The following is a 21150-nucleotide window of genomic DNA, read 5'->3' on the forward strand; positions in this document are numbered from 1 at the left end:
GGCAGCTGTGTCCCCGCCAGGCCTGCCCTTTCCCTGGAAAGGAAGCCTCTCCTGGAATGTTTGTGGGGAGGTGCGTTGATTTGGTTTGGAAATGCAGCAGAAGGGTGCAAGTGACCCTTTGACCCAGGCACACGCCCCACATGGGGAAACTGGCAGTGGGACCTTGTCCTTCAGGTTTGGCCTTATGCAGAGAGAGGCTGGGCCCAGCTCTTGCCTGAGGCAACACAAACAAGGAAGAACCTTTCCCCCCCTATGAAATTCCTTGAAATGGAGGCGAAAGTTTGAGGAAGGAAGAAGGGGCGGGCTGCTCAGGTCACTAAGCTTTGGAGCCTGGGATGAACAGGTCTTTCTTGGTGTCTGCTGGCACACCATACATTTTAACCGCATCTCGTGCTACCAGCACCCCGAGAATCATAGGAACTGTAGTCTACCCATCACAGTTCCCAGCGCCCTTAACAAACTAGTCCACAGGAATCGTGGGGGGGGGGCTGCTTTAAATGTTTGGTGTGTGGGCAGACCTGGCCACTGACCAGTTTAGGACAAGGGATTTGCTCCCATTTTCACTATATCAAGCTTTGCACTGCCTTGCCTTTTTGACCTTGATGAGGGAATCTTCTTAATGGTGCATTTGGGACTTGAGGACATTATTCATTAGAAAAGGTGCACTCAGTGCCCGAGAAATAATCAAGGCCCCGCTTGAAAATCTTTTAAACGGCAACTCTGAATACTATACAGGCTTTCACCCTTTGGGTCGGAAATGGGGGGGCAGTCCAATGAAAACTGGGCATGCTCAGTGGCCACAGAATGTTCAGGAGGGGTGGGAAAATGGTGGGAAGAGAATGGAGTGTCTTGGAAGGGGTCATTGATGGCAAGGAAGGAAGGAAGGAAGGAAGGAAGGAAGGAAGGAAGGAAGGAAGGAAGGGAGGGAGGGAGGGAGGGAGGGAGGGAGGGAGGGAGGGAGGGAAGGAAGGAAGGAAGGAAGGAAGGAAGGAAGGAAGGAAGGAAGGAAGGAAGGAAGGAAGGAAGGAAGGAAGGAAGAAAGAAAGAAAGAAAGAAAGAAAGAAAGAAAGAAAGAAAGAAAGAAAGAACCGTGAACAGGAGCAGTCCACGATACAACATTTTATTGTAAGGTCCACTGGCCGGATGCTGAATATATAAAAAAAGTGTTTCCCAAGAGTCAACTTTGCATTAATACTTCCCTGAACCACCATTGTGACCAAGCGCAAGGGTCTCCTTTGCTCCTGTGGGCAGAACATTTTATATTCTCAGGAGCCTCAGCTTGGTTGTATGGTGATAGTATGATGTAATAGTATGATGTAGCCTAGTAAAGGTAAAGGGACCCCTGACCATTAGGTCCAGTCGTGGCCGACTCTGGGGTTGCGGCGCTCATCTCGCTTTATTGGCCGAGGGAGCCGGCGTGCAGCTTCCGGGTCATGTGGCCAGCACATGACTAAGCCGCTTCTGGCAAACCAGAGCAGCACACGGAAACGCTGTTTACCTTCCCGCTGGAATGGTACCTATTTATCTACTTGCACTTTGACATGCTTTCGAACTGCTAGGTTGGCAGGAACAGGGACCGAGCAATGGGAGCTCACCCCGTCGCAGGGATTCGAACTGCGACCTTCTGATCAGCAAGTCCTAGGCTCTGTGGTTTAACCCACAGCGCCACCCGCGTCCCTTTTTATGATGTAGCCTATCATACCATTAATATTGCCACCACCTGTTTGCATTTGAATTTACTTTGGAAGAAGTGGTAGTGGTTTGATTTAGACTTGGGGGACACAGGTTCGGACTCCTGGCCTTATCATGAAATTTACTAGGGCATAACCTACCTTACAGGCTTGTTGTAATAAAAGGATGGGACCGTGTATGCTATGGTGGGCTCTCTAAGGGATTTTAAAAGCGTAATAAAGGAATACATGTGTTGTATCTGAGAATCTTCTTTGGTCTCTTCTCTGAAATTGTCTCAATTTCATTTTCTGTCTATGCTGCTTTCATAAATATGTATTTCTGTCCATCCACAATGACTCTCTGGAAAGACGAAGTTGATAAATTATGTATTTATAATACTCTTGAGTAAAAGAGGAGTTTGTGTCATGCAGAAAGACCAAAGGGTTCTGTGAAATTCAACTCAAAGGTAAGACTTTAAGGTAAACTTTAAAAAGGGAGCGATCAACAAAAAGTATTGTAATGGTGCTATAGAAATTATGGCTTGTCCTTATTCAATATGCAGTTTCTTCTCTTTTTTTCTTCTTTTTTTAGCATTTACTCGTGAGTACAATCTAGACAATGTTTAAAGTCCCATTGAGTTTAGGAGGAAAGATTTAAGCATCTAGTTAGCATTCCCCATTGAAATCCACAGAAGAATGTAATGTCAAGTGGGAGTTCCTTCCAAGTAAACATGCTTCACTTTTTCTGGATCTTGCCCTTCCTGTCAAAACACTAGAAATTTAGTCATAACATGAAGCGAATTGGCTGGCAGATGAGGAGTTTCTTTGTGCAATGCATGGAAGTCTCTGATAACCTATGGAACTCACTGCTACCAGATGTTGCCATTGCAGCTGGGGTGGGAAACTTTGAAAGGGGCTAGCATATTTATAGAGAAGATCCTTGGTCAGTGTCAATTAGGCAGAGATCAAGCCTCCATGTTCAGAAGCAGCCCATCTTTGACAGACAGCCAGACAGTGGGGAGAAACAGCAGCAAATGGTTATTACTACTTCCAATGAATACACCTTTGTGGTGACCTGGGGCAACATGACTGTGTGTTACGCTTTCAGATCTATGTGGGTCTGGGTTCAACCCCTCCTTCCCCTTAGTTCTGAACAGATCTCCAGCGTCAGACCTCCAAAAGAGCTCACAATTTTTGCTCTCTTGGGTTTGGTAGTACGAAGAAGACACCTCTGATTGGGCTTGGTCCTTCTGTTGATAAATCTCTCAAGCCCGGGAGTGTCTGCATGCAAATGGTTGTGAGGGGTCCTCAATGAGTTTACTCTTTGCATCCTTTCCTTTCTTGATCTCCAGCTTTTGCCCTCTCTACTTTCCTTATCTGTCTTTCCCTCTCAGTTAAAGTTACTGAGCGCTGTGAGTTTTTTTGGTGGGTAAGGGGCTTCTCTTTTTAAAAAATAAAAAAGTGAGAGACAGTGTAGAACCTGTGGAGTTTTGGAGGGGGGGGGATTGGAGCATGACCTCATCAAACACCCAACTCGCACCCCCCCCATCCAGTCTCTCTCTCTCTCTCTCTCTCTCTCTCTCTCTCTCTCTCTCTCTCTCACACACACACACACACACACACCTTAAAAATCCCTCTTAAAGGGACAGTACACAGCATTGCAGAGAATATGTGTCATCCTGGGCCGCCCACTTCAAAACGCAAGGTTAACTCAGAGAGTTTTTCCTGTGCCCTATGGGGTTTTTTTTTCTCTTCTTTCTCCCTTTCTTGGATTTTTTTTTTTTTTTTTGAATGGAAAAGTGTGTGAGTCAAGATGTGTCACCATTTGAGAAAAAAAAAAAACACGCGCCTAGACAAGAGCCGGGGTGTATATAAAGACCAATTTGTAAGTGATGTAAAACACACACATGCACATATACAAATACTGAACAGTTAAAAGCTGGTCTGGGCAACTTTTTACAAAATTAATTTTCTGTTCTCCTTTTACCCTTTTTTTTTAAAAAAAAGATTTTTTTAAAAAGAAAAAACTGAACAAGGGGCAATCTGGGAGATCATACATTTAATATATATATATATATATACATATATATATTAGTTGTGCCTGGTTTTGTTATTATTTATTTATTTATCTATTTATTTATTTATCTGTTGGAGAGGCTCTTGCCATCTTGCACCTTTTTTGTGTGTGTACGTGTGAACTCATCTACCTCAAAGGACCGAACCTCCTGCAAAAGGCAGAGAACAGGTGTGGTGTGGAAGAAATTTGCAACCCAAAGAAAACTCTTTTTTTTTTAAAGGAAAAATCCCACAAAACAAGCAACTTCCAAATTAAACCTTACAAGAATAACACCAAACTAAAAACCAAAGGAGGACTTTTTTTTTTCCTTTCCAAGAAGAGGGAATTTTAACTCAGGGAAAAGAAACCCTCACATCGTCTCCAAAACATGAAAAGTAAGTTTCTCTCTCTCTCTCTCTCTCTCTCTCTCTCTCCCTCTCTCTCTCTCTCTCTCTCTCTCTCCCTCCCGCACGACAAATTAAATATATAATATGTATATTATGCTGTTTAAAACAATTTCCCGCTGAGCTGTTGAAGACATCTGCCTTAACAGCACCATCTATCTTGAAATGTACATATTGACAGATAATGTATGTTCCTCGTTCACTTCACATGATTTATGATCTCATAAATTCAAGGTTATTGCATTTTGTGGGGCGGTCGATTTTCGTCTTAGATACGCAGATGTTTCCCTTAACCTTTGCTTATAGCCAGAACTTTCTGAGTCCTTGTTCCTTAGGATGTACAAATATCTCTTTGTGGGGTTGGGAGGTTTGGGGGAAGAGGCATACAATTCTAAGTCTAGCTAGCTAAGTACGAATCAATCTGTGGCTTGCAGATCTACATGCTTGTGTATCCCACGAAGCTGTGTATCTTCCCTGCTGGGAAGATCAGCCACTTTCTTCAGCCTCCGTCCACATGCTCTTCTGCTTAGCCTTTTGTAGCCTTAAAACATCCTGGAGGCAATCTAGGCAAAGTCAGTGGGTTGTGCTCCAATACTTAGAACTGAAACTACTGAACCCAAGTTATCCATTGATTTTAATGTGTTTACTCTGAGTAGGACTAGCCTTGATAGCCAAGGGGGGAGAATTCAGCACTCTCGCTGATTCATCTTAATGTTGGCTGAACTGTGTGTCCATTTGTCTTTATGCACAGATCTCACTTATTAGAGAATCATATTGTAGGAGGGACCTCAAGTGTCATCTAGTCTAACCCCCTGCAATGCAGGAATCTTTGTGGGGCTCGAACCTTTGAACCTGAGAGCACAAGTCTCATGCTCTACTGTTGGAGCTACTGTGTACTCTTTTCTTTTGAGTAGGTCTGTTACTTCTTGGGTAGATGGGTAGATGGGTGCTTCTTGGGTAGATGGGTACTTCTTGGGTAGACTCGTCCTCTTTCTTTCTTTCTTTCTTTCTTTCTTTCTTTCTTTCTTTCTTTCTTTCTTTCTTTCTTTCTTTCCCTTTCTCTCCCCTCTCTCTCCCCTCTCTCTCCCCTCTCTCTCCCCTCTCTCTCCCCTCTCTCTCCCCTCTCTCTCCCCTCTCTCTCCCACCCACCCAAAATACATAGTCAGCATCACAGTGTTGCAGTCCAGTTCCATGGACGTTTTATCAGAACTAAGTCCAAGGTGAGCATGCCTAGGATTGCAGTCCTAATAAAACATTTAACCTGGAAAAAACAAAGTGATTTCCAAGGAAAGGGCTTTTAAGACCAAGGTGCAAGCGCAAGAGAGAACAGAGAAACAAAAGACCAAAAAGGCAAAAGGAGGGAACCAACAGGTAATATGTTAAGGGTGCTGGGAAATGTAGTTTTGCAGGAGATGGACGAAGTTCCCAGGATTCCTTTTGGTGTGTAGGTGTGTGCTTCCAGTGTGTGGTGTCTATGCAGTCTCCCGCATCACAAACGTGGCTCATTATAAACCACGTTTTTTGTATGGCTGAGCAGCCTCTCAGACCAATGGGCTCTAGCAGGATGATTTGGACTGGTGAGAGAACCAGGTTCAAAACCCTCATTAATCCTAAAGCTTTGTCCAGTCATGTGCCAGGTTAACTTAGCCTCACCTATTGTAAAGACAAAATGTGAATAATCCTATATATTGGAAGTAGGGTAAGATGGTGAGGATAAGGTCCTTCTACTCCTTAATCTACCTCTTCTACCTCTATCAACTCCTCTCCCCGCTAACAGATTTTCCCCATGCATTTTTACCCCCTTCTCTCAGATGACATCTGTCTCCCCCCACCCCGTGCATTAACTGAGCCAGCTGCTTAGCATCAGAGAATCATAGAGTTGAAAGGGATCCCAAGGATCATCTAGTCCAACCCCCTGTGATGCTCTAACCACTGAGCTAACTGCCTAGTTCACAGCAGCAGCTGCAGCAGCAGCACTTCCTTTGCTGGCCCTTCATTCAAATATGGGGCCAGGACCTATTTTCACATGCCACATCCATTAAGCTTGATGATTCGGGACAGACAAAGGGAAGTAGTTTTTCATACACAGCAGCACATGGTTAAACTATGAAATTGGCTCTCACAGGATGTGGCGATGGCCAGCAGCTTGGTTGACTTTAAAGCAGGGCTGGGTTTAGACAAATGGATGGAGGATAAGGATTTTGCTGACTGCAGCCCATGAGGGCGTTGCATCCTCTCCAGTATCAGAGGCAGGATGCTTCCGAGTGCCAATTGCTGAGGATCACAAGTGAGGGAATGCATACTATTGCTGTTATACCCTGCCTATGGATTCCCATAAGCCACTGGTTGGCCACTCTAAGAACAGAATGCTGATTGGACGGGCCTTTGGTGTCCTCCAGCAGGGCTTCTAACCTTATTCTTTTGAGTGCTGCAGCAAGGAAGTGTGAATTTGAACACTGTAAAAAAAGCAACAGCCTGCAAAGAACTTCATCACAGCACTGTGCATTTCCTGCATGAAGTGAACTGACACACGCCCCCCACCACCAGCAAAGCAGTGGTCCAGTTGGACCCCCCCCCCCCCGTCTTGTGAAGAAAACCAGGTCTGATTTAGACATAGACAAGCTGGCATAATTGCTGCCGAATGTGCTGTTTTGTTCTTAATTCCGCCCTACTTCCCTGAATTAGTGATCCATGCAACTGCAAAAATATCTGAATCGGCTTCCTAGGTGGATCAGCTAGATTTAAGGATAAGTGCTTGTGCCAATGCTGTCAGATACTTGTTGTGTTGACACTGGGACTTGCCATGAGATCTGGCCAGGTCAGATATTGCTGAAATGGCAGGAACTGCTCCTGAGCAGAGGCAGAATGCAGAGGCTTTTATCTTAGATGGTATGAATGTATTATTATACCATGATGATGATGATGATATCCTTTTTGAGTGCTTTAAACTGCTTCATGTCGATTCCCACCCCCCGTAATTTGTCCAACAATCTGGTAAGGTAGACCAGTACACCACTTTTTCCAAAAACCACCTAGTAAGTTCATGCGTATGGTAGGATTTGAGCTGGCAACTAAAACTTGCTCATCCTTTAGCCACTTCCCTAAACTAGAAATGAGGATGTGGTGCTAGGGAATAAAATAGTCTTCCAAAAAAAGACAAAAGCAGCTGCATTGGTCCATAAGGAAAATAACAATCCCATGGTTGGTCAATACCTTTATTAGGACCAATTCATTTTGTGACATTTTGTTTGGTCTTAAATCAAATAACGGTATTGCCTGACTGGATTTTGGAATTGTCTCTTTCCTCTTTGACCCTGATTGGTAGGGGCACCTCTCCTCGGAACCTAATTTTCCTGGTTGTTCCTCACTGCCTTGGTTTCCTCCTCCTTTGACCTTCCCAAGACCCTGGCAGGGTTTATTGTTTAGGCATATAAAGTTGTTTCCAGCTATAGGGCTTTTCAGATTTCTTTTCTGGACTGTTATAAACATCTGCTTGGGATAAACACTGTAACTCCCCAATCCTAAGCGCACTGACTCGTTCTCACATGCATTTATTTTGCTTGATTACTATATACTTGGTGGCTGAATTGCCTCCATTGAAAAGCATTGGTTCAGGTGGCATGAAAGTTCTATTTGCTGCTATATGACTGTGATCTGTGATGTTCCTTTTATACACACAAGGAGTCATCCATCATCTTCCTCTTGAAGAAAGGCATAAGTGCTTTCCCCGTTAACCTGGAAAAAAAGCTGACTCATTCATACATACATGCACCTAAATCATAGCTGTCAACTTTTCCCTTTTCTTGCGAGGAATCCTATTCAGAATAAGGGAATTTCCCTTAAAAAAGGGGAAACGTTGACAGCTATGACCTAAATGCATTGCTCAATATGTCATCACTTGTTTGTTCAACCCGGAGTGACATGCAGCTGAATTGTGTGAACAGACTCCATGGAAAAACACTGTGCTGGGCAAACGAGCATCCCCTGTTGTGGCTGTTTGAGCCATGGTAAAGGTAAAGGGACCCCTGACCATTAGCATGGTACAGGTCATCAAATGGTGGATGTGCATGTGTGAACCAGCCAGGAACCCCAACTGTTGCGATGAAATTCTATTTCATTCAAAGCAATCTGTTTGGCTGTAGGTAGACAGGAAGCATAGCTTAGTGGTCCAGGAGGCATGGCTTAGTGCAGGCAGAATGCCCCAGCCCCTCGGACCTCCAGTTCAAAGGACCTCAGGCAACAGATGGCATGAAAAACCTCTCTGCCTGAGACCTTGGGGAACCACAGCCAATGAGAGCTGTGGTTCCACAGCCAATGAGAGCAAACTAGGCTAGGTGGACTGCTTCCAACCACCTTTTCTTGCAGAGAACCCCCAAGCACAACTTACACCCATATCTATGGGCTGTGTTCAATTAAGACTCATTAATTTATGTGCCTAAGTTTGTCTTCTCCATTGATGTCAACTTTGAGCAGGACTGACATGAGATCGAATCTCATAACAGTGCTTCATTGTTCTGAAAATGACACTGTTTTTGCACATTGGTTGTGCAGACCCGAGCACCCTTCAGTCTTCATTCCTGGTAAACGGCATTCCTGGTAACACTGGAATGTTGAAAATGCTGGACTTGCAGCGGCATAATCCTACATATGTTTACTTGGAAATAAATCTCACTGCCTTCAGTGGGGCTTACTTCCTGGTAAATGGGTTTGGACATTGCAGCTGAATGGACATTCTTGCCCTGCAACCAGTTGCAGTTAACAGTTGCCCATAATTGTATGAGAACGCTAGTTGCCTCTTCCCAGTACCAGCGCTGTTTTGAAAAGTTACAAATGTACCCTGCTATTTCAAAAAGTGGCTCTGCTATTGGCACATTATTTTTATTGGAATTAAATGTTGGATGTGCCCATATTACCATGCTTGTTCTCAACCAGTGTTGCTTCAGTCAAACTATTGCTCAGTGATCATCAGCATTCTTCACTCTTGGGTCTCCAGATGTTGTCAGACTACAGCTCCCATCATCCATGGCCATTGGCTGACATAGATGGGAGTTGTAGTCCAACATCTTGCAACCAATGGGTGAAGAACACAGAGCTTGCTGTAGGTTACTAAGCAGTTTGAAAGAGAAAGTGGCAAATAGTCCTCAGAAGAGAGTTCAGCTACTTCTGTCCTCTTGGGCAGAAATAATCAGACTAGCCCAAACCCTCTTTTATTTTGACCTCCCCAGAATTCCTTTTCATTTTGCATGCATGATGATTTGTGCTCATAGAAAAGCATGGATGTTCAAAAAGATATGTGCAAATGACAACCCTTGATTTCCACACACCCACCCTAGGGTTTCTCCCTATTCTTTCCCCATGTCCTTTAGAAAACACAGCACTAACAACCTTGAACCCAGCATTTCCTAGGACTAGTAGGACACCCCACTGCAGTTTCGATGCACCATTTTGATTCAAAATGGCATCTGATTGCATCTAAATGTACACAGTTGTATCCTACCCCTTGATCTCAGGAACCCTCGTATAAACTTTAGTTACAATATTTTAGGAGGTGTCTGAATGCACAGAGAACAATCAACTTTCCAAAATACATATAGTAGATGCATGTGTGGTGGTATACGTATTTTATACTTGATCACCTGTGACCCAGTGTTTCCTAATAATAAACCTTAGATCTACCTTCCTACAGTCTTAAGCCCATTTTGGCTGAGGTGGTGGGAGTTTTGAGTCCAACAACACCTGGAGGGCCGCAGGTTCCTCATTCCTGCCATGCAGACAGAAAAACATCCAATCCTGATTTTTTATTTTTTATTTAAGTCACACTTAAGTCGTTTATTTGTTTATTTATTTTCTGGCACCAGCTGTCTGCATCTAGCCATTGTTATTGAACATTTATGGACATTTTTAGTGGGCACAGTGTTTTTACAATCCTTATCTCATTTAGCCTCACAACAACCCTGGGAGGTAGGTAAGATGATGGCTGCCTCAGAAGGTTGTTTACCAACGAATGAGCTCAGGACCGTTAAGCGATTTGTGCATTACAAGTGCTCTATAAACATTAAGCAATATTTCAAGATGAAGGGCAAACCTTACTTTATGGGGAGACAGTGTCAGCAGACATCAAATTTTGCAGAGTGAGGCAAATGAAGAACAGCCATAGCCAAGCAGACTAAGATGAGAAACAAGACGATACTTTTTAAATTTAATAGCAGGGATGAAAATGAAGTAATTAAATGGCCGTGGGATGAGGTGGTTGCCTCAGGCAACAGGTTTGCAGGATATAAAACTGAGTATGGGGGTCAACGCAACAAAGTGAATTTAACAGTGTTCTTGGTCATAATATAATATATGGATTTGTGTTTTATCATTGGTTTGTGAGATGACTGTGTGTGTGTGAGAGAGAGAGAGAGAGAGGGAGAGAGAGAGAGAGAGAGATTTGGATTTTCTGCCTGAGACACCAAAGTGGCCCTGAAACAGGCTACCCAAAGAGTGGGTGGGCATGGGGCAGGATCCCCATCAGGTCCAGAATAAAAAGGAAACTGTTAAGAGTAGATCTAGGAAAAATGTGAAAGCAGTTTCTCATTCTGGGTGGCTAGGAAGTGTTCACACAGTGGACCATGTAGCCTCTCTAGGCTATCTAGTTAGGGCATCCTTTTTCAGCAGGGGGTCGGTCCACTGCCCCTCAGACCTTGTGGGGAGCCAGTCTATATTTTGAAAGAAAAAAATGAACGAATTCCTATGCCCCACAAATAACCCAGAGATGCATTTTAAATAAAAGGACACATTCTACTCATGTAAAAACATGCTGATGGTCCGCGGGCTGGATTTAGAAGGCGATTGGGCCGGATCTGGCCCCCAGGCCTTAGTTTGCCTAGGTAAAGGTAAAGGGACCCCTGACCATTAGGTCCTGTCGTGACCGACTCTGGGGTTGCGGCGCTCATCTCGCTTTATTGGCCAAGGGAGCCGGCGTACAGCTTCCGGGTCATGTGGCCAGCATGACTAAGCCACTTCTGGCGAACCAGAGCAGCGCACGGAAACGCCGTTTACCTTCCTGCCGGAGTGGTTCCTGTTTATCTACTTGCACTTTGACGTGCTTTTGAACTGCTAGGTTGGCAGGAGCAGGGACCGAGCAACGGGAGCTCACCCCGTCACAGGGTTTCGAACCGCCGACCTTCTGATCGGCAAGTCCTAGGTTCTGTGGTTTAACCCACAGCGCCACCTGTATCCTACCCATGGGCTAACACACCCAAACCCACTTACTGTAATCTGCCTTAGTCTGATTTGCTTGATTCTCTACCCACCCCCACACCCCCACACCCCACCCTGCCCAGTGTTGTATTCCTGTCCTGGTCTACACATGGCAGCAGAGTGCCATTTTTAACTGCTCCTCCATATGAAAAATCACTGCAAATGTTTGGGGGAGAGGGAGGGGGAACCCAAAACCCTATGCACGGAAGATAAACGTTCTGGCTCAGGCATCTCCCTGATGTACCTTGTTTCCTGCTTACGAGGGTGGCGTTTCTCCCCACCCCACCCCCTCACATGGGAGTATTTGGAAATGTGACTTCCTGCCTGCAGCCTGAAGTGGTCAGGTCCATTCTGCCACCTCAGCATTCTACCACCACCTCAGCCTTGCCTGGCTGTGCTGCATGTGTAGACCAGCCCTAGAAATATGTGTGATAAGAGAACAAGAGACTCCAAATTCCTTGGAGTGCTTTTTCATAAATTCAGTTGTCTGCTCGGAGATGACTTTAATGGTTCTTTTCTGGGCCTCTCTTCTTCACCTCTGCCCCCACCCCGTCGGCCTGGACTGGACACATTTTGCATTCAGGAGGTTCCAGGTTCAATCCCTGGCTTCTCCAGGTTCAATGGCTGGGATAAAAATCCCTCTCTGAAATTGCCAGTTAAGGTAAGCCAGGACTTCTTGTGCTCCAGATGTGGCTGGACTGCAATTCCCATTGTTCCTGGCCATTGCCCATGCTGTGTGGGGTTGATGGGAGTTGGAGTCCCAACAAGATTTGGAGCAGAAGCCACAGGTTCCCCGTCCCTGGCGTGCAGCTAGAGGAGCCATCCATGGAGCCAGATGGGCCAGTGGTCTGACTTAGTAGAAGTCAGGTTGCATTTCAAATGCACACATTGTCCTCTCCTTCCAGCACCAGTGGGGAGCAGAGTTCCTCCTAGATGGTTCTGGGCATGTTCACCACATGCATAAGCTTCCTAGAGCGATTGCGAGAGGGCAGTCACATGTGTCCAAGATGCACATGCAGTACAGTGGTACCTCGGGTTAAAAACTTAATTCATTCCGGAGGTCCGTTCTTAACCTGAAACTGTTCTTAACCTGAAGCACCACTTTAGCTCATGGGGTCTCCCGCTGAGGTAATATTTCTGGGTTAGCGGAGTCTGTAACCTGAAGTGTATGTAACCTGAAGCGTATGTAACCTGAGGTACCGCTGTATTGCCATCCTGTGGGCAGATTTCTTTTTAAAAGTTCAAAAAAAGGGGGGGAAGAAAATCTGTACAAAATCTCCTGCCTTTTGATGAATGCTACATGAGTAGGAAGGGGGGTTGACTAGATGACCACCGAGGTCCCTTCCTGTGTGATGCTATGATCTGTACCCTGAAACATCCATCTCACCCTGGCTGTTTACCCACTGTCAGCTTAAAATGCAACAAGGCCATTTCTTCCCCGCTGAGTTTCAGATCATATTTGCATGTGGTCGTACAAATCGGTATGCTTAGGTATGTTTCCAAGTCACTGTCTGTCCACACTAGTGGACGGAGAACAGGTGCAAATGTCTCCATATAGCTTTGTAGTTTACGTCCACACTCCCATTTACCCTACACCCAGTGCGCTTTCACCGCAGGTCTGAGAAGTGGTGTGCACACCATGTCAGCCACAATCCATCTCTATCCTGTCATTTCTTATGACGTTGTACTGCATTTTGGATGCATTTTTGCCTTTAAAAGGCGCCCAGATTGAGAGAAAGAGCAACCTAGGTGTGCTTTAAGCCAGTAAAATGAATGCAGGTTTACATTTTCAAATTGGACGAGGGGACAGTAGTCTCAATAAAGTACAGGATAAAAGTGGACTGTGGGTGATGTCGTGTATACAAAGCATCACAAACCAGCAGTGGGAGCTCCCTGGATGCAGAGTGAATGGGGATGTGTACACGGCTCAAGTATCTGTCCTGTGAGCAAAATCCACAAATTTAACATGTTACCCAAAAGCCTTCTGCATTTGGGTCAGATTATGAAATTGCCAGAACCTGTACATTCAATTCCATGAAATGATCAAAAGCCCAAGTGCATCTTATAGCAATGAGAGCCAGTCCAATAAAAGATATCACTCTATCTCTGCCTGGCTTCCTCTCTTTCTGCCAGATAGTTTTAGGACCTGCCCTTTTTGTGTGTGTTTTTGGCAAACAGTTGCAGACTTTAAAGTGCCTTTGAGCTGAGTTGACCTACCTGAATTGTGTTAATAGCAGCCCTCTGCACGGGGGAGAATGAGGAGCTTAACTCCTGATGCTACGGACTGCATGTCTCTGTGGCCGTGCGTTTACATATCTGATACCCATATGTAGTTTAACTTTGAAATTTTGGGTGTGCAAAACATGAGTGGGCATAACTGCTTGTGAGCAATGTCGCCATTTCTCCATGTTCTGGTTTAGTCGAGTTGTGTGTACCTCAGCATTGTGGCAGCTGAGCTACAGGTAGGCAGCTGTGTGTAGCTTCTTAGTGACACTTGGATGTCTTTGTTTATTGTTGTTGTATAGCTGCTGTTATTGTATAGCTGTTTGTCTGTGTGTAAGATCTTAGACCCATGTTTCTCTATGCCCCATATGGGTGCTTCTAGCTTTAATTTTTTTGGGGGGAGGGGGTGTCTTATATCACAAGCAGGTTGCTCAGATCTGTTTTTGTGTGTCAGTGTTTGGCATGCTAGCCTCCCCACACTCCCATATTTTAGCCCACTGTACATGCCATACCTTGAAAGCACATGACTTCTCCAAAGAATCCTGGGAGCTGTAGTTCATTTAGGGAGCTGGGAATTTTAGCTCTGTGATGAGTGAACTACAGTTCCCAGGATTCTTGGGGGGCAATAATGTGCTTTAAATGTGTGGTTGCAAAGACACTCTTGTATACTCTGCATTCAGTGCACTCCCACTGCTGATTTGAGAAGTGGTGTACACATGATGTTAGCCAAAATCCGTATCTGTCCTGTCATATCTCATTAAATGCCGTGTTTTGATGCATTTCCCCTCCAAACCAACTTCAGTCAAAATTGAGGAAAGGAACGATCTGGCTGCATTTTAGACCAGTAAGGTGTACATCATCAGTCATGAATACTCGTTGCTTTTCTGCTGTTTGCCATCCACACCAGTAGATGGCTCTTTACCAAAGGTGCTTGGAGTTGTTTCTTGTCCTGCCCCTCTACCACTTCTCCCCTCCACTACTTTCCCCTCTTGCTGCCTTCTTCTGTCCTGGGCATGCAAGCCTTTCTACAGCAAAATTTTCCTAGGAAGTGATCAAGAACAAATGTTACCACCCTTAGTTATCATGTTTCTCAATTGACAAAATAGAGGCTTGTGCTTTGAGGCAGGAGGTACACAATACTGTATTCATTTCTGGTTTGGTTTGGTTTTTTTAACACTGAGCTTGTGCAAGAGTGAAATTTACCTGACTAAGACTTGCACAAGAGTGATGAAGTGGCCTTGCGCAAGATATCTGTATTAAAACTTAAAGAAGAAGAGGAAGAAGAAGCCCATCTGTGTACAGTACTGTAGTTTCAGTCTCCCATGCCCTATGTGGAGATCTTGAGAGAATAGCTCACCTTTACAGTGTTGTTGTTTTGTTGTTTAGTTGTGTCCGACTCTTCGTGACACCCTGGACCAGAGCACGCCAGGCACTCCTGTCTTCCACTGCCTCCCGCAATTTGGTCAAAGTCATGCTGGTAGCTTTGAGAACACTGTCCAACCATCTCGTCCTCTGTCTTCCCCTTCTCCTTGTGCCCTCCATCTTTCCCAACATCAGGGTCATTTCCAGGGAGTCTTCTCTTCTCATGAGGTGGCCAAAGTATTGGAGCCTCAGCTTCAGGATCTGTCCTTCCAGTGAGCACTCAGGGCTGATTTCCTTCAGAATGGATACGTTTGATCTTCTTGCAGTCCATGGGACTCTCAAGAGTCTCCTCAAAAGCATGAATTCTTTGGCGATCAGCCTTCTTTATGGTCCAGCTCTCACTTCCATGCATCATGGTGATGTCTCTGCTTTTTAAGATGCTTTTTAACAGTGTTGTTAAGATTCTGCAAAAGGCGGTTGGTGCAAATAGGTACACTGGTAGTGTTTGGGCTGCAGCAAACAAAATTGCTAGGTTGTGCTCAGGTGAGGAGCAAACAGAAGTCGTAGGGGGTGTGGCATTAGAGGCCCGTCCACTGAAATACCACCACACGTGACAAACCAACCACCCTGCCAAAAATGCACCAATGAGCTTCAATGGCAGCAGCAAATGCACATTTATAATGGGTTGTTTTTGTTTATCAGATTTTCCACAATATGGAGAAATCCAAATTAAATGCAAAAAGAAAAAAGAAATGTGCTAGATTTTTATTTTGATGCTAAGGATGTCAGGTGGATGCTGCCCAAAATGTGAGTGCATGAGCGACACCAATTCTACAATAAGCTCCCGTCTGGAAGCATCCCTGTCTTTATTTTTGGCTAATGGGTTTTCCTGCTCTTGTGTGTTTGTGTTTGCACATATACCCAAAATGCATGGCTGTGTCTATGCATCTGGTGCACACTTGTGCATGCAGCCACTTGAGCATCCCTTGAGGTGAGGTGTGAGCAACTGCACACACAGTTGTGTGCGTGGGGTGTGTTTGTGTTGGGTCGCCTGCTGCTGCTGCTGCAACCGCCAGTATAGCTCTCCTAACTAGCTACACCTCTCACGCCTCCCCTTCACTCCTTTGAGCCAGTTTACGAGGCTTCATCCTGCCAAGCTAGGGCTGTAAATCCCAGAGCTGTGAAACCAACCGCCACCTGGGGGACTACATGGTGCGCCACGTGACGCCGGCTTGTTCAGTCTGCTGCAGCTCAATCCTTGTCTCTGTTCTGGCTGGGAAGAATTTCAAGGCAGAATTTCCAGCAAAATCTAAAGCTGCTTGCACACCATGCATTTAAAGCACATGACTCTCTCCCCCCCCCCCCCAAAAAAGAATCATGGGAACTGTAGTGTGTTAATGGTTCTGGGAACCATAGCTCCGTGAAGCACAAGGACTGTCCAATGTCCACTTTATATCTTGTTTTCCTGGGAACTTGTTCAGAACTTCCAGTGTGGCACTTAATGGGAAAATCTCCCAGGTAGATTAGCACCAGGGCTCTCTTTGGCCAAAAGGCAGCTGAGAAATAAAACTCGCAACTGCCCATCCTTTCCTTTATCCAAGTGCCTGTTCGAGTGTCGCCAGTCTTACATTTTTAACCTGAACCAGTAACATGTTTTAGGGGCTCAGCTACAAAAGCAAAAACATTGCAGGCAACAGAAACGTCTTTTCAACCATGCACTCCCAGGAGGGGTGGTTTGCTGCCTTTGCCACCATGTGCCATGCAAAACAGATCTGTTGATCTGTCCATCAACCCATTCCAGCCTATGTGCAACTTGCCCAGCTGTCTAACCCTTGCATGGCATCTTATTTTTACGCACATATCGGTCCCCTCAACCTGCTCTATAACTTCATCTCTCTGTCTCTGCCATCGTTTCCCCCCTCCCCCTCCTTGCATGTGCCCTCCTGCCTATTGATCATCAGAGACATCTACCGCAATATTTATGCATGAGTCTCCGTGGCGGGCCCAGAAATGTATCAGCCAGTGGGTTTAGCACCGTGTGTCACCTTCATTGATCTTTCGGCTTCGCTCAATCGCAACAAGAGGAGCTGGAGCGGGTTCAAGGGTCAGTGGTTTTAATGGCCGAGTCGGTTGAGGAAAGGCTGTTTAACAGAGTTCCAGTCTCGGTGCTTTACGAGGCGGTGGGTGGTGGGAGAAGCGGAGCCTTCTCCAGCCGCTGGCTTCTGAGTTTGCAGAGTAAACACGAAACCTGACCAGGTCCTTGGGCGAGTTTACCCAATGGCCTCTTTTCTCTCCCGTATCTTGTTTGTTTTCAAGTTCTTTCTATCTCGCCTTTCATCGCAATAAAGCCAAATACTCCAATCGAGGAGCTAGCAAAGCCCTAAAATATGAAGGAAAACAATTACAGCGCATGGTGTCAATATGATGACATAGGAAAACACAGTGACATCAGGAAAGAGGAGCTGCCTCAGTTGGCAATCAGTCCAAGGCCCCTCTGGTCCAAGATATATTCTTCCCTTCATGGAGGGAGGCTGCATGTGGACCCACAGACACATTCAGTACCTCTGGAATTGAATTATGTGAACCGGCCTCAGTATATAATCAAGGATTCTACCCTTGTGATAACAACCAATGCTATCTATGTTGCTTTCATTCCATCTTTAATGGATCCCGATGTAATTACTTCCCATTTTGCCTGTTTCTTCTTCTTCTTCTTCCTTCTGCATCTTTGTGGCTGCAAAGTCTGTTGGCCATATATTGAGGCCAAGAAAGCAAGCCTTTGCAGGAGGAAATGGACATATACACACCTGACTTGTTCACCAGGCCATCTAGTGCCCAACCATAGCTCAGTGGTAGAGCACTTGCTTGGTGTGCAGAAGGTTCCAGGTTCAATCACTGGCATCTCCTATTAACAAAACCCAGCAGGGAACAAATAATGTGGAAGGTCTTTTTCTGCCTGAGACTCTGCCCGGAAAAAGCTGCTACCAGTGAGAGGAGACGATCCTGGCCTAGAGGGACAAAAGCCGAACTTGGTACTGGGCCCCTTCCAATACTTGTTGTCTAATTCTGGGCGGCAGAAGATCTCCGGTTGGAGGAAAGTCTTCCCCTCAGCCCTGCTGTCTGAAAGCCTTTTTAAGTAGAGATGCCCCAGGATTAAGCCTGGGCTCTTGTGCATGCAGAAACTGTGCTCTACCGCTTAGCTCAGGGGTCAGCAACCTTTTTCAGCTGTGGGCCGGTCCACCATCCCTCAGACCATGTGGTGGGCCAGACTATATTTTTTTTGGGGGGGGGGAATGAACGAATTCCTATGCCCCACAAATAACCCAGAGATGCATTTTAAATAAAAGGACACATTCTACTCATATAAAAACATCCTGATTCCCGGACCGTCGGTGGGCCGGATTGAGAAGGCGATTGGGCCGCATCCAGCCCACGGGCCTTAGGTTGCCTACCACTGGCCTAGCTTGAAATTGAAGGGCATACAATGCAGGCTGTTAAGGGGCAGACAGGCTGAATGGATGGATGGGAATTCGGGCAGGCAGCAGCCGGGTTTTATTTATAAAAAGAAAGGTGCTTTAAGCCTTTCTGGAACCACACCCTTCCCTAATGCTGGCTGAATGAGAGCTTGCCTCCTGTTCCCCAGTGTCAGAAGAAATAGGGCTCTGCGTGCAAAGGTGTGAGGTTGCCAGCTTTTCCCCTGGCAGGGCCCTTGTGTGCTAGGAAGAGCTTCACTGGTTAAATTCTGACCTGCCCTATCTCTTTGCCCAGGTTGGCTTTGGAAAATGGCCACCTTGTATAGCCCCTGGTACCTTTAAGGGTTAGCTCCCGGGGTGGGGTGCCTTTTTCAGCAGGCTGGTTCCTCCCTAGATCCCCCCTTTCTGTCTGCCATCCAGGCAGACCAGAGACATGATTGGAGTTCAGGACAGCCCCAGTTAGGCAAAGGGGGTGGGTGGGTTGCAAGGCAGGGCTGGGGAGATGGGGCTGGGGGAGAGGCTCACAGGCCACATAGAGAGAAGCCCCCAGGCCTGAGGTCCTGCAGCCCTGTGTCAACAGAAGGGGGAATTATGCCAGGTATGACCTCTCCAATCAAACGCAATGGGGAAAGTTACATGGTGGGATTCTTGCCAACATGTTAAAAAGGAGGGTAGGCTGTTTTTTTCTGTATTACTGAAGGGATGAACTGACCAAGTATGAATACAGGAGCACTGCAGAGCAATTCCAGTCAAGGCACCTCGCAGTGCCAAGCTGTGCACATCTACTCACAAGTAAACCCCATTAAGTTCAGTAGGGCTTATACCCAATGAAGCAGGGCGGGAGCTTTGCTTTCAGCCCCCTTCGAATCCTTTTAATGGGATGTGGGGCTGAATGAAATAGCTATTTTGAAATCAGATGTCCGTTCTGCCCATGTTGGTATTGTAACAATGGCATTTTAGGCTTCTGGTGTGAAGCTGGGCATAAACCCCCTGCCAGAATGAAGCAACATTCAAAGGTTTTGCTGAAGAATGGCATGAAACCAGGGCTGCCAACTAACCAGGAACTGCCTACTTGGCCTGATCATATTCTTTTCATACCTGCTTGATACACAGCAATCAGCAGGTGAAGCTTTTTGCAGCATAGGGATAAGTGTCTGCCCTTGATCCTTGCTGCAGATCTAGCTCTGTTAGAAACACTGTAGTAGGGGGAATAGGGCCCAGTAACAGGAGAAAAAAATAAAATAAAGGAGTTGTCTACCAACCCTACATGTCTCCGTAAAGAGTCGGCTTCTGTGAAAACCCAGCGAAGGATCCATGATTTTATAGCCACGCTCCCAACAAATGGACCTACTTGGTTGCACTGGCAAACTGGTAGATGGTTTCGGTTCTGGGAGGCGAGGGGGAACCCTTTGAAATCCAGACTTGATTCCCCAGCTCCTGGCAAAGGGAAAATATGCAGTTTGCTCTCTAAGACAACACAGGATGGCTTTTCCATGAAAACACCTTGACTCACCCCCTCCTTTACCCCTCCCTCCTGCAACAGCATCACTATTTCCGAATACCGACGGCTTCTTTTTTCCTTACCTCACGGCAAAGGCGCCGGGATGACTCTGTCGCAGGGCAGGAATTCCCTAACCCAACCAACCCCTCCTTCCCCATCCTGCCTGCCAACCAGCTGTATGCTCAGAACTCTTGCCAGGAGCCTTCCAGGGGCACCTCTGGGCCATTCCTTGTTCCCCTCCGAATTCCCTCTGCAGCCAAGCCAAGGCATTTCCACACACACAACGCTGAAAAGTTGCAGCACCATCCTGTCTCTTCCCCTGCCCCACACCACCCATGCCCACCCTGCAGGCATGAAACCTACATTGGCCAAACTGCACATTTTGTTTTTGTTTTTATTTTATTTCGTCTGCCCTGCAGAAACTGCATCTGCACATGTGGGCAGAGGGCAGATCTACTATGAAACTAATGATCTACTATGAAACTAATCCCAGAAGCAAATTTGGCCCACACTGCTTAAAATTTTGGGGTCTAGGAGAATCAATTTGAGGCACACAACTCAAATGGTTTAATTTTTTGTTGTTTATATTTCACCAGTCCCAAAATTTGAGATGTTGTAAAGGTAGAGTGTTGCAGTACAGCAATTTGAAGCAAAATCTGAGGTGTTTTGTTTTGTTTTGTGTGTGTGTTTTGGTGATCTGTTATGGAACAACCCCATTGGAGAAGATTACAGTGGTTACCCAAACCTTGTTGCTGTTTGAGAAGAGGGCCCCATAACAGTTTTAGGGCCCCCAAAATGTAGGCCCACCATTGCATGTGGATAATTAGCAATGGGGGTGGTCAGAAGTCAGGCCGGCCCTACCATGAGGCAGGCTGGGGTAGCAACAAATCCTTCAATTTAACACAGCCTTCCTCAGGGGTGAACTACAGTTGCCAGGATTCTTGGGGAGAAGCTTTAAATACTGTGAATGTGACCACTTGGAACATCTAAAACACACAGGTGGGGAACCTGTTGCTGAGCTCCCATTTGCAATATCTCAATGACAGTTTTGCAGTACTAAGCCCCTTAGAATCACCTTTATTGCCCACACAGAGACACCTCTGTGAAATGGGACTAATTTAGTACTACTACATCACAGGGCTTGTTCTGAGGATGAATGAACACAATTGAGAACAGGAAGGTTTTTGGACGGAGGGTTGTCTGTGCGCTTAGCCAC

General features: G+C 45.9%; 1 protein-coding gene across 8 annotated transcripts in view; it reads left to right on the plus strand.

Annotated features, from left to right (window-relative positions):
- Nucleotides 1-21150, plus strand: part of IL11 (interleukin 11) — a 66046-nt gene that overhangs the window by 39899 nt on the left and 4997 nt on the right. The window lies entirely within an intron of this gene.

Source organism: Podarcis melisellensis, assembly GCF_964234715.1.
Source record: "Podarcis melisellensis genome assembly, chromosome: 13".
Taxonomy (NCBI): domain Eukaryota; kingdom Metazoa; phylum Chordata; class Lepidosauria; order Squamata; family Lacertidae; genus Podarcis; species Podarcis melisellensis.